At 29.9% G+C, this 804-nt stretch overlaps 1 long non-coding RNA gene across 1 annotated transcript; it reads right to left on the bottom strand.

Moving 5' to 3' along the window:
• LOC143303084 (uncharacterized) lies at positions 1-499 on the bottom strand. Its single transcript, XR_013059092.1, has 3 exons — positions 391-499; positions 201-332; positions 1-73 (listed from the first exon to the last, which is right to left on the bottom strand). It is a non-coding gene; the product is annotated as an uncharacterized LOC143303084 (long non-coding RNA).
• Positions 500-804: the final 305 nt, after the last annotated feature.

Consider the following 804-nt stretch of genomic DNA (forward strand, 5'->3'; position numbering starts at 1 on the left):
ACAAAGTTAATGTAGTGACGCACGCAACGATTTGTGAGAAACACGACGAAGGAACACGACGAAATCTGTGAACCTGGTAACAAAAACACAGATTAGATTGTTTAAAAATAATGAGTACTTTCAAATGTTTGTTGCAACACAAAGAATTTTCTTTCGCTTATCATTTTCTATTTTCACTAAAGTAATTAATAATTACGTACCTTCAGAAGCGTCGTTATTGCAAATTCATTTCATAAGGAAATGCATAAAACTATGCGAGTTCACATACTGTTGTATGATTGTTTGATTATTTATCTATAATCTACGCCTCGTAAATTTCATGCAACTCTAACCTAAGAATAGTGAAAGATATAAAATCAACGAAGTCACATGCACAAAGTATTTACTTACTTTCAATTAGACTCAATGTAATTCACCTACGCACTTTTAATCCTTTTTAATCACTTAAAACACTGAATTATTTATACCGGCATTTACGACGGACGCCATTCAAAGCAAATTCGAATACGACTACTGGAACATACTACGCACAACCAAGTTTACTATTCGAGATATATCGAGCGTAGTAGCGCGGGACTTTGTTTATATTCAAATACATATAATTCAAATATAGAAGTAATTAATTGTAAAGTATCAACTAGATTTGCAATGAAAATAGTATTTATTCATGTATAACGAATAAAAATGAGAATAAAGCATCGAGTTAATTAATATTGTCATTAATTTTATATTCATACAAAAGTGATATTTGAAAAAACTTTCGCGCATATAATTTAATACTTTGAAATTTAGATAAATTCCGAA

This window comes from Bombus vancouverensis, chromosome 8 (assembly GCF_051014615.1).
Source record: "Bombus vancouverensis nearcticus chromosome 8, iyBomVanc1_principal, whole genome shotgun sequence".
NCBI classification, from domain to species: Eukaryota; Metazoa; Arthropoda; class Insecta; order Hymenoptera; family Apidae; genus Bombus; species Bombus vancouverensis.